Source organism: Ovis aries, chromosome 8, assembly GCF_016772045.2.
Source record: "Ovis aries strain OAR_USU_Benz2616 breed Rambouillet chromosome 8, ARS-UI_Ramb_v3.0, whole genome shotgun sequence".
Classification (NCBI taxonomy): domain Eukaryota; kingdom Metazoa; phylum Chordata; class Mammalia; order Artiodactyla; family Bovidae; genus Ovis; species Ovis aries.
In genome coordinates, this window is record NC_056061.1 from 83,552,754 (window position 1) to 83,568,801 (window position 16,048).

General features: G+C 42.6%; 1 pseudogene; it reads left to right on the top strand.

The window, feature by feature from the left end:
- Nucleotides 1–502: 502 nt before the first annotated feature.
- The window catches only part of LOC101111200 (cytosolic arginine sensor for mTORC1 subunit 2-like), a 70,008-nt pseudogene continuing 54,462 nt past the window's right edge, over nt 503–16,048 (top strand).

The following is a 16,048-nucleotide window of genomic DNA, read 5'->3' on the forward strand; positions in this document are numbered from 1 at the left end:
TGCCTGGTGCCTCTGAATTGTGCTTTTTCCTCCAGGAAGGCAGACTCTCCTGGAATAACTGAGCCAGCCTGAGCTCCTGCTCTGCCCTCCTGCATCTGGCTGGGCGGCCGAGCCCAGTGCCCACAGCGCCTTCGTTGACCATGACCCCATCCCCAAATGCCACAGACCAGGCCTCCAGGAGCGGGAGCAGCGGGATGGAAAGGAGTGTGAAGTCTGCGGATGTGGGCGGACAGAGCTTCACAGAACTCCCAGCCCCTCTCGACTCCTGCACTCACCTCCTCGCACACAGTGAGGCCTCCCTGGAGGGCTTCCGGGCAGAGGGGGAGGGCGGAGCTGAGAGCGGCGGGGAGGTGATGGGCAAGGAGGGGGAGCCCTGATGCCAGGGTGACGAGGCTTCTCTCAGGTTGGATTAGGAACCCTCTGAGGGCTCGGGGCACCTCCTCTCCAAGAGAAAGGCAACCTAGACAGACGTCAGGGGCCATCCCAGAAGCCTGCAGACACAATGGGGACACAGGAGGCCAAACTGGGGAAGGCGGTTGTGAGACACACTCTCGTGGCACCCGGCAAAGGGGCCTTGAGGTCTCAAGGTTCCCCCTACTTGGCCCAGCCTAGACCCTTGTCTCCCCACTTCCCCTCCCGACCACCGCCCCCTCGGTCGCTGCCGGTCAAGGTCAGAATGCTCTTCACCTTGACTCCCGTTCTGCGTCAGCTGCTCAGAGTTCTAGGGGCTCCAGAGGAAACAAGGAATTGCTGGGGCCACCCTTTCCCCGGGAGCCCTCTTTCTGCTCAGCCTAGTCGTTATTAAACAAACTATTGGTCTCTATTCGCGTGGTATATCTTTTTCCAGCCCTTCACTTTCAGTCTGTATGTGTCCCTTGTTTTGAGGTGGGTCTCTTGTAAGCAGCATATAGAGGGGTCTTGTTTTTGTATCCATTCAGCCAGTCTTTGTCTTTTGGTTGGGGCGTTCAACCCATTTACGTTTAAGGTAATTATTGATAAGTATGATCCTGTTACCATTTACTTTATTGTTTTGGGTTCGGGTTTATACACCCTTTTCGTGTTTCCTGTCTAGAGGATATCCTTTAGAATTTGTTGGAGAGCTGGTTTGGTGGTGCTGAATTCTCTCAGCTTTTGCTTGTCTGTAAAGTTTTTGATTTCTCCTTCGTATTTGAATGAGATCCTTGCTGGGTACAGTAATCTGGGCTGTAGGTTATTGTCTTTCATTACTTTAAGTATGTCTTGCCATTCCCTCCTGGCCTGAAGAGTTTCTATTGACAGATCAGCTGTTATCCTTATGGGAATCCCCTTGTGTGTTATTTGTTGTTTTTCCCTTGCTGCTTTTAATATTTGTTCTTTGTGTTTGATCTTTGTTAATTTGATTAATATGTGTCTTGGGGTGTTTTGCCTTGGGTTTATCCTATTTGGAACTCTCTGTGTTTCTTGGACTTGGGTGATTATTTCCTTCCCCATTTTAGGGAAGTTTTCAACTATTATCTCCTCAAGGATTTTCTCATGATCTTTCTTTCTGTCTTCTTCTTCTGGGACTCCTATAATTCGAATGTTGGAGCGTTTCATATTGTCCTGGAGGTCTCTGAGATTGTCCTCGTTTCTTTTAATTCGTTTTTCTTGTTTCCTCTCTGATTCATTTATTTCTACCATTCTATCTTCTATTTCACTAATCCTATCTTCTGCCTCCGTTATTCTACTATTTGTTGCCTCCAGAGTGTTTCTGATCTCGTTTATTGCGTTATTCATTATATTTTGACTCTTTTTTATTTCTTCTAGGTCCTTGTTAAACCTTTCTTGCATTTTCTCAATCCTTGTCTCTAGGCTATTTATCTGTGTTTCCATTTTGATTTCAAGATTTTGGATCATTTTCACTATCAATATTCGGAATTCCTTCTCCGGTAGATTCCCTACTTCTTCCTCTTTTGTTTGGTTTGGTGGGCAACTCTCCTGTTCCTTTACCTGCTGAGTATTCCTCTGTCTCTTCATCTTGGTTATATTGCTGTGTTTGGGGTGGCCTTTTTATATTCTGATAATTTGTGGAGTTCTCTTTATTATGGAGCTTCCTCACTTTGGGTGGGGTTCTATCAGTGGCTTGTCAAGGTTTCCTGGTTAGGGAGGCTTGTGTTGGAGTTTTGGTGGGTGGAGCTGGGTTTCTTCTCTCTGGAGTGCAGTGGAGTGACCCGTAATGGGTTATGAGACATCAAAGGTTTTGGGATAATTTTGAGCTGCCTGTATATTGAGGCTCAGGGGAGTGTTCCTGTGTTGCTGGAGAATTTGCGTGGTAAGAAAGCAGGAGTAGCAATACTCATATCCGATAAAATAGACTTTAAAACAAAGGCTGTGAAAAGAGACAAAGAAGGCCACTACATAATGATCAAAGGAACAATCCAAGAAGAAGATATAACAATTATAAATATATATGCACCCAATATAGGAGCACCACAATATGTAAGACAAATGCTAACAAGTATGAAAGGGAAATCAACAATAACACAATAATAGTGGGAGACTTTAATACCCCACTCACACCTATGGACAGATCAACTAAACAGAAAATTAACAAAGAAACGCAAACTTTAAATGATACATTAGATCAGTTAGACCTAATTGATATCTATAGGACATTTCACCCCAAAACAATGAATTTCACCTTTTTTCAAGTGCTCATGGAACCTTCTCCAGGATAGATCACATCCTGGGCCATAAATCTAAACTTGATAAATTCAAAAAATCGAAATCATTCCAAGCATCTTTTCTGACCACAATGCATTAAGATTAGATCTCAATTACAGGAGAAAAACTATTAAAAATTCCAACATATGGAGGTTGAACAACACACTTCTGAATAACCAACAAATCACAGAAGAAATCAAAAAGAAATCAAAATATGCATAGAAACTAATGAAAATGAAAACACAACAACCCAAAACCTGTGGGACACTATAAAAGCAGTGCTAAGAGGAAAGTTCATAGCAATACAGGCATACCTCAAGAAACAAGAAAAAGTCAAATAAATAACCTAACTCTACAACTAAAGCAACTAGAAAAGGAAGAGTTGGAGAACCCCAGAGTTAGTAGAAGGAAAGAAATCTTAAAAATTAGGGCAGAAATAAATGCAAAAGAAACAAAAGAGACCATAGCAAAAATCAACAAAGCCAAAAGCTGGTTCTTTGAAAGGATAAATAAAATTGACAAACCATTAGCCAGACTCATCAAGAAGCAAAGAGAGAAAAATCAAATCAATAAAATTAGAAATGAAAATGGAGAGATCACAACAGACAACACAGAAATACAAAGGATCATAAGAGACTACTATCAGCAGTTGTATGCCAATAAAATGGACAACGTGGAAGAAATGGACAAATTCCTAGAAAAGTACAATTTTCCAAAACTGAACCAGGAAGAAATAGAAAATCTTAACAGACCCATCACAAGCACGGAAATTGAAACTGTAATCAGAAATCTTCCAGCAAACAAAAGCCCAGGTCCAGATGGCTTCACAGCTGAATTCTACCAAAAATTTCGAGAAGAGCTAACACCTTTCCTCCTCAAACTCTTCCAGAAATTGCAGAGGAAGGTAAACTTCCAAACTCATTCTATGAGGCCACCATCACCCTAATACCAAAACCTGACAAAGATGTCACAAAAAAAGAAAACTACAGGCCAATATCACTGATGAACATAGATGCAAAAATCCTCAACAAAATTCTAGCAATCAGAATCCAACAACACATTAAAAAGATCATACACCATGACCAAGTGGGCTTTATCCCAGGGATGCAAGGATTCTTCAATATCCGCAAATCAATCAATGTAATTCACCACATTAACAAATTGAAAAATAAAAACCATATGATTATCTCAATAGATGCAGAGAAGGCCTTTGACAAAATTCAACATCCATTTATGATAAAAACTCTCCAGAAAGCAGGAATAGAAGGAACATACCTCAACATAATAAAAGCTATCTATGACAAACCCACAGCAAACATTATCCTCAATGGTGAAAAATTGAAAGCATTTCCCTAAAGTCAGGAACAAGACAAGGGTGTCCACTTCCACCGCTACTATTCAACATAGTTCTGGAAGTTTTGGCCACAGCAATCAGAGCAGAAAAAGAAATAAAAGGAATCCAAATTGGAAAAGAAGAAGTAAAACTCTCACTGTTTGCAGATGACATGATCCTCTACATGGAAAACCCTAAAGACTCCACCAGAAAATTACTAGAGATCATCAATGAATATAGTAAAGTTGCAGGATATAAAATCAACACACAGAAATCCCTTGCATTCCTATACACGAATAATGAGAAAGTAGAAAAAGAAATTAAGGAAACAATTCCATTCACCATTGCAACGAAAAGAATAAAATACTTAGGAATATATCTACCTAAAGAAACTAAAGACCTATATATAGAAAATTATAAAACACTGATGAAAGAAATCAAAGAGGACACTAATAGATGGAGAAATATACCATGTTCATGGATCGGAAGAATCAATATAGTGAAAATGAGTATACTACCCAAAGCAATTTACAAATTCAATGCAATCCCTATCAAGCTATCAGCCACATTTTTCACAGAACTAGAACAAATAATTTCAAGATTTGTATGGAAATACAAAAAACCTCGAATAGCCAAAGCAATCTTGAGAAAGAAGAATGGAACTGGAGGAATCAACCTGCCTGACTTCAGGCTCTACTACAAAGCCACAGTATTCAAGACAGTATGGTACTGGCACAAAGACAGACATATAGATCAATGGAACAAAATAGAAAGCCCAGAGATAAATCCACACACATATGGACACCTTATCTTTGACAAAGGAGGCGAGAATATACAATGGAGTAAAGACAATCTCTTTAACAAGTGGTGCTGGGAAAACTGGTCAACCACTTGTAAAAGAATGAAACTAGATCACTTCCTAACACCGCACACAAAAATAAACTCAAAATGGATTAAAGATCTAAATGTAAGATCAGAAACTATAAAACTCCTAGAGGAGAACATAGGCAAAACACTCTCAGACATAAATCACAGCAGGATCCTCTATGATCCACCTCCCAGAATTCTGGAAATAAAAGCAAAAATAAACAAATGGGATCTAATTAAAATTAAAAGCTTCTGTACAACCAAGGAAAATATAAGCAAGGTGAAAAGACAGCCTTCTGAATGGGAGAAAATAATAGCAAATGAAGCAACTGACAAACAACTAATCTCAAAAATATACAAGCAACTTCTGCAGCTCAATTCCAGAAAAGTAAACGACCCAATCAAAAAATGGGCCAAAGAACTAAACAGAAATTTCTCCAAAGAAGACATACGGATGGCTAACAAACACATGAAAAGATGCTCAACATCACTCATTATTAGAGAAATGCAAATCAAAACCACAATGAGGTACCACTTCACACCAGTCAGAATGGCTGCGATCCAAAAATCTGCAAGCAATAAATGCTGGAGAGGGTGTGGAGAAAAGGGAACCCTCCTACACTGTTGGTGGGAATGCAAACTAGTACAGCCACTATGGAGAACAGTGTGGAGATTCCTTAAAAAATTGCAAATAGAACTACCTTATGACCCAGCAATCCCACTTCTGGGCATACACACCGAGGAAACCAGAATTGAAAGAGACACATGTACCCCAATGTTCATCGCAGCACTGTTTATAATAGCCAGGACATGGAAACAACCTAGATGTCCATCAGCAGATGAATGGATAAGAAAGCTGTGGTACATATACACAATGGAGTATTACTCAGCCGTTAAAAAGAATTCATTTGAATCAGTTCTGATGAGATGGATAAAACTGGAGCCGATTATACAGAGTGAAGTAAGCCAGAAAGAAAAACACCAATACAGTATACTAACACATATATATGGAATTTAGGAAGATGGCAATGACGACCCTGTATGCAAGACAGGGAAAGAGACACAGATGTGTACAACGGACTTTTGGACTCAGAGGGAGAGGGAGAGGGTGGGATGATTTGGGAGAATGACATTCTAACATGTATACTATCATGTGAATTGAATCGCCAGTCTATGTCTGACGCAGGATGCAGCATGCTTGGGGCTGGTGCATGGGGATGACCCAGAGAGATGTTTTGGGGAGGGGGGTGGGAGGGGGTTCATGTTTGGGAATGCATGTAAGAATTAAAGATTTTAAAATTAAAAAAATAAAAAAAATAAAAAAAAAAATAAACAAACTAATCCTAAATCTTCTGCTTTGTCCGGAACTTTAATCCATCAGGGTCCCAAGAAGGGACAGTCTTATCCTGGCCACATAGGCAGAGAAGTCTGGATAACTCGGAGTTTGCATCAGATGCCACGTACACCCACCATAGTGATGGTTCCCAAGCCTTTGCCTGTCAACCCCACGAAGATTCACGGCAACACCTGAGGTAAACACAGACATCACAGCTTCGTAGGGAAGGAAATGAGAGGTCAGGGTTCTCAGCTGTAACAGGTCCTGTGAAATTCCACCTCATAGTATCGTTCTGAAAATTAATGAGATGGGACTAGAGATGAATAGGTAGAACTCAGGAAAATTTTAGACTGTTTTAAACTATTCTATGTGGGTGGCTCCATCAGTAACCAATCTGTCTGCCATGCAGGAGACCCAGGTTAGTCCCTGGGTCAGGAAGATCCCCTGAGAAGGGAGTGACAACCCACTCCAGTGTTCTTGCCTGGAGAATCGAATGGACAGTGGAGCCTGGTGGGCTGCTGTCTACAGGGTCACACAGCGTTGGACACGACTGAAGCAACTTAGCCGCAGCAGCAGCATATATTGAGCTGTAGAATGTCTTAGTTTCTTGTTTTTCCACAACACACACAAACACAGCCTCCCATGTTGAAGAAAGCATTGTATAATGGAATTACTGGGACTTCCCTGATGGGCTAGTGGTTAAGACTTTGCCTTTCAATGCAGGAGGTGTGGGTTCAAACCCTTGGTTGGGGAGCTGAGAATACACATGCTCCTTTGGCCAAAAAGCAAAACACGAAACAAATTCAATAAAGACTTGAAAAATGGTCCACCTCCAAAAAATCTTTAAATAAAATATAAAATTAAGAATTTTTAAAATGGAATTAACATCTCATGGGGTAAGTGAAAAATTGGTCATAAAACATAATAGTTACAGCTAGTGATCTCCTTCATGGTATCAATGATGACTCACAGCCGGGAGAGAAGACACAGCTGCCTCTGGCTTCCTTCTTACCACTCAGGAACCACCTGCTATGAAGCAGACACCAGGCCACGTGCTGGGACCAGCCTGCAGAGGTCACCATGCAGTGAGTGCAGAGGTTACCAAGCACTGGCCCCCTATCAATGAAAGGGCGTCCCAGGTGGCTCAGTGGTAAAGAATCCACCTGCCAAGCAGGAGACGTGAGTTTGATCCCTGGGTCAGAAAGAGCCCCTGGAGAAGGAAATGGCAACCCACTCCAGTATTCTTGCCTGAGAAATCCCATAGACAGAGGAGCCTGGTGGGCTACAGTCCATGAGGTCGCAAAGAGTCAGACAAGACTAAGCGACTAAACAGCAGTAACATTCTTCCATCAGTGAATGCCAAAGCCAGCGGGTGAAAGCGTCGAGATTATAGGAACCAATATTTTCTCAAAGTCTCTCTCCACAGGCCTGGTGGCTCAGATGGTAAAGAATCTTGTCTGTAATGCCAGAGACCCTGGTTCAATCCCTGGGTCAGGAAGATCCCCTGGAGAAGGGCATGGCTACCCACCCACTCCAGTGTTCTTGCCTAGAGAATCTCATGGACAGAGGAGCCCGGTGGGCTACAGTTCAAGGGGCCACAAAGAATCAGACACGACTGAGCGACTAACACTTTCACACTTTCTCCCCACAAAATCCTTATTAATTATGATATAAAGTCACTTTTCAACGGAGACACCTGGCAGGGACCACCTTAACCAATCACCAAATTACCATTTCCAGAAACAGAACTGATCAACTGCCAGGGCCTCTGGACTAGAGGCACAAAGACACATCATCACTCCCTTGCTATGACGGATGGCCCCAAGCTCACAACCCCAACCTGATCACGAGGAGTCAGTCGACACACCCAGAGTGAGGGACGAGTTGCACAATCAGTGACCTGTACTCTTCAAAAGTGCCAATGTTATGAGAAACAAACAAAGCCTCAGGCCCTGCTCCAGATGAAGAAAGACTAATGGGACAAGGCAATGGAATGCAAGGCCTTGGGTTTCCTTTTTCTGTAAAGAATACTGTTGATCCATTGGCAATTTAAAGTTTCCAAATTAAATAGTGTTATTGTGTTGGTGCTGATTTCCATTTTTTGATATAATTATACTCTCTATTATAATTCCTGGATTTTAGGAAACAAAGACATTTAGGAATAAAAGGGAACCATATCTCATGTCTATAACTTTCTCTTACATTATTCAGAAAAAACCCTACACATATATAATAATAAACCTCTGTGTATCTGTACATGGTGTGTGTGTGTGTGTGTGTGTGTGTGTGTGTGTGTGTGTGTGTAGAGAAAGAGAGAGAGAATGAATATAGTAATTTGTATAGTAATTTAGGTCCTCTAGGTGAAATTGTTCAGAAATTCCTTGTATGATTCTTCCACCTTTCCTGTAATTTTCACATTATGTCAAAAATTTTAAAAATTTACATTGAGGTACTTGGGCTCTGCCCTTGGAAATTTTGATTCTGTAGTTCTGGGATGAGTTGGTGTTTTCATTTTTAACAAGTACCTAGGTGGTTCCGATGTAGCAGCCTGCAGGAAAGGACAAGTGAACCAGTATGCCCTGAGACTTCCCTATGATCATACAGCTAGTCAGGGACCAAGCCAAGACCAGAAGCTCTCTTTCCTTCCCATCCAGGGCTCCTCCCACCACACTGCATACTTTGTTAAAACAAATTAGGCACATTTTAAAGATGATTTCCAGTCAATAGTTTTCAAAATTGCAAAGCTAGGAGTAAACAGGAGAAGGCAATGGCACCCCACTCCAGTCCTCTTGCCTGGAAAGTCCCATGGATGGAGGAGCCTGGTGGGCTCCAGTCCATGGGGTCGCTAAGAGTCGGGCACGACTGAGCGACTTCACTTTCACGCACTGGAAAAGGAAATGGCAACCCACTCCAGTGTTCTTGCCTAGAGAATCCCAGGGACGGGGGAGCCTCATGGGCTGCAGTCTATCGGGTCGCACAGAGTCAGACACGACTGGAGTGACTTAGCAGCAGCAGCAGCAGGAGTAAAAAAGAAAGAATGACCCATTCAGGTCAACTCCTCTCAATGTTTGTATCAAAATTAAACTATCCGTCCTCTACTAACCCCAGAAAACCTCTCAATGGCTATATTTCCTACTAGTCAACTCACTCACCTGAACCAGAAACTGGAAGCAACCTGACAATTCTGTTTCCATCAGTTTCCAAATCCTCCTGCCCTAAGAGTTAAATTCCGTTGTCCTTCTCTTACTTCAGGGATGGTTTTTTTGCTTTGGTATATCAAGTTCATTAACCTTTCCTTCTGCAGTGTCTTCTCTGCTGTTAGTTCTGTCCAGGAAGCTTTGTATCTTAAAGTCTTTAGAAGTTCAATATGGATATTTTATATATCTTTTACTTCTCTAGTTAATATTTACTTACTTAATATTTCTCCACTTAATACTCAAGTATTACTCTATGTTTTTAAATACAAGGAATTGCTATTGTTTTGTTCATTTGCTCAGTTGTGTCTGACTCTTGGCCACCCCATGGACTGCAGCATGCCAGGCCTCTCTGTCCTTCACCAACTCCTGGAATTGACTCAAACTCATGTCAATTGAGTCAGTGATGCCATCCAACCATCTCATCCTCTGCTGTCCCCTTCTCCTCCCATCTTCAATCTTTCCCAGCATCAGGGTCTTTCCCAGTGAGTCGGCTCTTCGCATCAGGTGGCCAAAGTAGTGGAATTCCAGCTTCAGCATCAATCCTTCCAATGAATATTCAGGACTGATCTCCTTTAGGATGGACTGATTTGAGCTCCTCGCAGTCTAAGGGACTCTCAAGAGTCTTCTCCAGTGCCACAATTTGAAGGCATCAATTTTTCGGTGCACAGCCTTTTTTATTGTCCAGCTCTCAAATCCATACATGACTGCTGGAAAACCATGGCTTTGACTAGATGGACCTTTGTAATGCAAAGTAATATCTCTGCTTTTTAATACACTACATTTGTCATTGCTTTTCTTCCAAGGAGTGAGCATTTTTAATTTCATGATTGCAGTCACTGTCCGCAGTGATTTTGGAGCCCAGGAAAATAAAATCTGTCACTGTTCCCATTGTTTACCCATCTATTTGCCATGAAGTGATGGGACTGGATGCCATGATCTTTGTTTTCTGAATGTTGAGTTTTAAGCCAGCTTTTTCACTCTCCTCTTACCATTAAAATTATTTTAAGATCCATGTCTACTAATTGAAATGAACCATCTGTGTCATTTTCAGATTGGCTTCCATTGATTGCCTTTTTTTCTCATAGGTTGTACTTCTCTGTTTTCTTGTAGCTTGATAGTTTATTTATTAGATAATGGAGTGAGTGAATTTAGTCTTACTGAGTGCTGAATACTTTTGAATTTCTATAAATATTCTAGAGCTTTGTTCTGGGTTGCAGTTAAATTACTTTCCAATAGTTTAATCATTTTGAGGCTTGTCATCAAGCTTTCCTAAGGGAGACCAGAACAGCCTTTAGTCTCAGGCAAATTTCTAACCCACCCCCCTCCTGGTGAGCCAAAACTCAGCTATATACTCTACCCGTTGTCCCATGAATTTCAAGGCTTTTCCTCTCTGGCTGAAGGGAACACAAATTATTCCTGCCCTTGTGTGAGTTCTGACATTTGCTCCTTCTGTGCTTCTTCAGTGGTTCTGTCCCCAGCACTTCGTAGAACAATGCTCAGGAAATTTTGTGTGCTGATGGAACAATGTGTTACCTGTGAAACCCAACACAAGGTAACATTCAACATGTTCCGAGGGAGGGAGAATCCTGGAGAAGCTGGGCCTTGGCAGCATGGGAACGCTCAGTGCAGGAGGTGGACTGCACGGGTTGAGCATTCTATTTTGCATCCTATTTCTACTTTGTGCTCTTCAGAAGGCATAGACGTGCTGGTTCACAGGCTCAGAAGCTTCCCAGTGAAACAAGAAACTAGCCCTCATACTTGGAGGGCAAGGAGAGACCAAAGGAAGAGGTAGACCGCTCTAGACTGGTAGGTGGAAGGCTTAATAAGCAGAGAACTTACACAGTAGGTGTGTCTTGGGCAGCCTCGAGATGGGTAGATCTCTGCCACTGCCTATCACAAATATTGAATATTGAATATTTAGAGACCTTAATGGCTTTCAGGTACATACACCCTCTGGATGGTCTCAAAACACATTGTTCTTTCAACTTTGTGCCTTTGAAAATGGCTCCAACTATGGGGACAGTTATATCTACTACTGTTGAAGAAATGGAGTAGCCATCACAGTCAACAAAAGAGTCCAAAATGCAATACTTGGATGCAATCTCAAAATCAACAGAGTGATCTCTGTTCATTTCCAAGGCAAACCATTCAAAATCATGGTAATCCAAGTCTTTGCCCCGACCAGTAATGCTGAAGAAGCTGAAGTTGAATGGTTCTATGAAGACCTACAAGACCTTTTAGAACTAACACCCCCAAATATGTCTATTTCATTATAGGAGACTGGAATGTAAAAGCAGGAAGTCAAGAAACACCTGGAGTAAGAGGCAAATTTGGCCTTGGAGTACAGAATGAAGAAGAGCAAAGGCTAACAGAGTTTTCCCAAGAGAATGTACTGGTCATAGCAAACACCCTCTTCCAACAACACAAGGGAAGACTCGACACATGGACATCACCAGATGGCCAACACCGAAATAAGATTAATTATATTCTTTGCAGCTAAAGATGGAGAAGCCCTATACAGTCAGCAAAAACAAGACTGGGAGCTGACTGTGGCTCAGATCATGAACTCCTTATTGCCAAATTCAGACTTAAATTGAAGAAAGTAGGGAAAACCACTAGACCATTCAGGTATGACCTAAATCAGATCCCTTATGATTATACAGTGGAAGTGAGAAATAGATTTAAGGGACTAGATCTGATAGACAGAGTGCCTGATGAACAATGAATGGAGGTTTGTGACATTGTACAAGAGACAGAGAGCAAGATCATCCTCAAGAAAAATAAATGCAAAAAAGCAAAAATGGCTGTCTGAGGAGGAGCTATTTGTCTTAAAAATAGCTGAGAAAAGAAGGGAAGTGAAAAGCAAAGGAGAAAAGGAAAGATATACCCATTTGAATGCAGAGTTCCAAAGAATAGCAAGGAGGGATATGAAAGCCTTCCTCAGTGATCAGTGCAAAGAAATAGAGGAAAACAATAGAATGGGAAAGACTAGAGATGTCTTCAAGAAAATTAGAGCTACCAAGGCAACATTTCATGCAAAGGTGGGCTCAATACAGGACAGAAATGGTATGGACCTAACAGAAGCAGAAGATATTAAGAAGCGGTGGCAAGAATACACAAAAGAACTGTACAAAAAAGATCTTCATGATTCAGATAATCACTTGATTGGAATGTGAAGTCAAGTGGGCCTAAGGCCAACTTTGAAGCATCACTACAAACAAAGCTAGTGGAGGTGATGGAATTCCAGTTGAGCTATTTCAAATCCTAAAAGATGATGCTGTGAAAGTGCTGCACTCAATATGCCAGAAAATTTGGAAAACTCAGCAGTGGCCACAGGACTGGAAAAGGTCAGTTTTCATTCCAATTCCAAAGAAAGGCAATGCCAAAGAATGCTCAAACTACCGCACAGTTGCACTCATCTCACATGCTAGTAAAGTAATGCTCAGAATTCTCCAAGCCAGCCTTCAACAGTGAACCACAAACTTCCAGATGTTCAAGCTGAATTTAGAAAAGGCAGAGGAACCGGAGATCAAATTGCCAACATCTGCTGGATCATGGAAAAAGCAAGAGAGTTCCAGAAAAACATCTATTTCTGCTTTATTGACTATGCCAAAGCCTTTGACTGTGTGGATCACAATAAACTGTGGAAAATTCTGAAAGAGATGGGAATACCAGACCACCCGACCTGCCTCTTGAGAAACCTGTATGCAGGTCAGGAAGAAACAGTTAGAACAGGACATGGAACAACAGACTGGTTCCAAATAGGAAAAGGAGTCCGTCAAGGCTGTATATTGTCACCCTGCTTATTTAACTTATATGCAGAGTACATCATAAGAAAATCTGGGCTGGATGAAGCACAAGCTGGAATCAAGATTGCTGGGAGAAATATCAATAACCTGAGATATGCAGATGACACCACCCTTATGGCAGAAAGTGAAGAAGAACTAAAGAGCCTCTTGATGAATATGAAAGAGGAATGTGAAAAAGTTGAATTAAAGCTCAACATTCAGAAAACTAAGATCATGGCATCTGGTCCCATCACTTCATGGCAAATAGATAGGGAAACAGTGGAAACAGAGGCTGACTTTATTTTGGGGGCTCCAAAATCACTGCACATGGTGACTGCTGCCATGAAACTAAAAGACACTTACTCCTTGGAAGGAAAGTTATGACCAACCTAGACAGCATAGTAAAAACCAGAGACATTACCTTGCCAACAAAGGTCTATCTAGTCAAGGCTATGGTTTTTCCAGTAGTCATGTATGGATTTGAGATTTGGACTGTAAAGAAAGCTGAGCACTGAAGAATTGATGCTTCTGAACTGTGATGTTGGAGAAGACTCTTGAGAGTCCCTTGGACTGCAAGGAGATCCAACCAGTCCATCCTAAAGGAGATCAATCCTGGGTGTTCATTGGAAGGACTGATGTTGAAACTGAAACTCCAATACTTTGGCCACCTGATGTGAAGAACTGACTCATTGGAAAAGACCCTGATGCTGGAAAAGATTGAGAGCAGGAGGGGAAGGGGATGACAGAGGATGAGATGGTTGGATGGCATCACTGACTCAATAAACTTGAGTTTATCTGGTAAACTCCGGGAGTTGGTGATGGACAGGGAGGCCTGGCTTGCTGCAGTTCATGGGTTCGCAAAGAGTTGGACATGACTGAGTGACTGAACTTAACTGATGGGGACAGTGGACAGAGCCTACATTCCAAGGTCAGGGGTGGGGGATGAGCAGTCTTTGTGCACCCAGGTCCAGTTCTCAGGTCAACAACAGTCGCTTCCTTCCAATGACCTCCTCCAACAGGAAGTCAGATTCACAACTGCAGATGGTCAGGCCCCCACTGCAATGAACAATAGTCAGCAAGCCAGGGGTCATGTACTCACCACAGAGCTATGAGTTCACACTTGCCCTGAAACAATAATTATTTCCCAGTGATGTGTATATGTATGTGTGTGTGCACACGCACAGGAATTCTTGGATCCAAGCAGTACTTGGTGCTATATAAAATACAGCTCAGAGAATATTAGTCTTCAGTTCTTAGAATGGGAGACTCAAAGGGAAGTGAAGTCGCTCAGTCGTGTCCGACTCTTTCAACCCCATGGACTGTAACCTATCAGGCTCCTCCATCCATGGGATTTTCCAGGCATGAGTGCTGGAGTGGATTGCCATTTCCTTCTCCAGGGGGTCTTCCTAACCCAGGGATCAAACCCAGGTCTCCCGCATTGTAGACAGACACTTTACCATCTGAACCACCAGGGAAATCCAAAAGAACATGTTCTTTTGGGAAGAACATGTTCCCAAATATCACCAATTTTCATAAAGAGAGAGAACTGTTCTGGGAATTGATGAAATTCTCAGTAAGGGCATTGTTTAGATGAATGTCTAATATCAACCCTGCCCAATATGCTCTCAGGACCAACATGGCAAGAAAACATAGATAAGCCATCAACAAAGTAAGAGGATATTTCTTCATCCTCGAAAAGAAAAAGAGGGATATGATTGTTTTTGAACTTGGGCATCCTAACCAGTGCAGGGTGAGTCAAGTTCTGTGAAGTTGATTTGTAGCTAGTGATGACAAGTGGAGAAGAGAAGGACGTTTGATTGAAGAAGAAATAGAAAAAAAAAGTGATTCTCCTCAGGCGCAAGACCGTGTGATGAACTGTTACTTCCCCACGAGCACACGTTTCCTTCCTTAGACCAGAGGAGTAGGAAGGTCTGCTTCCCACCACCCTGGCCGACGACGCTGGGTCGGGGAGGTGCGGCTCTTGCCTTTGGTTTGAGAAGTCCAGAGATCAGGTGAGCGGTGCTTCCAGTGCAGGAGGAGAGTGGTACAACCACCAGGGTGTTTCCTCTGCCTTCTCCCACTCCTCTGATCCAAATCACCTCCAGCGCAGGGGAAGAGCAGGGAAGCAAGCATGAAAAGTGGAAAAAAGTGTCAGTCGCTCAGTAGTGTCCGACTCTGCGACTCCATGGACAGTAGCCCACCAGGCTTCTCTGTCCATGGAGTTCTCCAGGCAAGAGTACTGGAGTGGGTTGCCATTTCCTTCTCCATGGGATCTTCCTGACCCAGGGATCCAACCCAGCCTTCCTGCATTGCAGGCGGACTCTTAACCATCTGAGTCACCAGGGAAGCCCTTGAAGAAGGGTTTAATGTCCCTTAATGCCTGGATTGTAAGCTGAATTGAGAAAAACCTCAGCTTTTAGTGCACGCCTTGCAGAGAATGCAGGGACAAACCAAGGGGCGAACACAGCAGTAGGCCTGGAAGAATGGAAGGAAGACACCACCTGGACTGACCTTCCACCATGCCCATGGAGGAGGGGGGGCTCTGCATGTGCACCTCACCTGACCTCTGGGGCCTTACAGCTATCAGTAAAAGGATGGCCACTCAGTCACATGCGCCAAAGGCCTGGATGAAGTCATTGTTATTATGCTCATTTTCAAAGAGAACATTTCCTCTCTAGAGTGGGGATCTTTGCCAAATTGCTTAGTTACCAAGTATGTGTTTGCAGTTGTATTTACAAACTCAGCCCTTCCCTCCCCTGTTTCAATCACCAGGAACCCCATTGGTTTATGTCCCAATGCCTGGCTTTGAGACCCGCTGCCAGCAGAACTCCTTTCTAATAGTTGC